This window comes from Peromyscus leucopus, chromosome 5 (genome assembly GCF_004664715.2).
Source record: "Peromyscus leucopus breed LL Stock chromosome 5, UCI_PerLeu_2.1, whole genome shotgun sequence".
Taxonomy (NCBI): Eukaryota; Metazoa; Chordata; class Mammalia; order Rodentia; family Cricetidae; genus Peromyscus; species Peromyscus leucopus.
The window spans coordinates 45,797,554-45,797,840 of NC_051067.1; positions in this window are offsets into that span (position 1 = coordinate 45,797,554).

Genomic DNA, 287 nt, shown 5'->3' on the forward strand with positions numbered 1-287 from the left:
AGACATGGGAATAAACTTCTCACCTTGAATGATTTTCTTTCATAGGTTAATGAGGAGTCTATTTAGAATGTTCAGCCCATACAGATTATCTTGGATTCAAGGCCCAGTTGATTTCTTGCCACATAATGCTGACCTACCTACCTCATGAAAACAATGGCTGCCACTTCAAAACATAATCAGTTTGTCCACTCATTTATTACATTTCAATTTTAAGGAAACTAATGGTACTGGAGTTAAATCCATTCACTTCCAGGCTATACTAGAGCAAGGCCCACGGTGACTTTCTC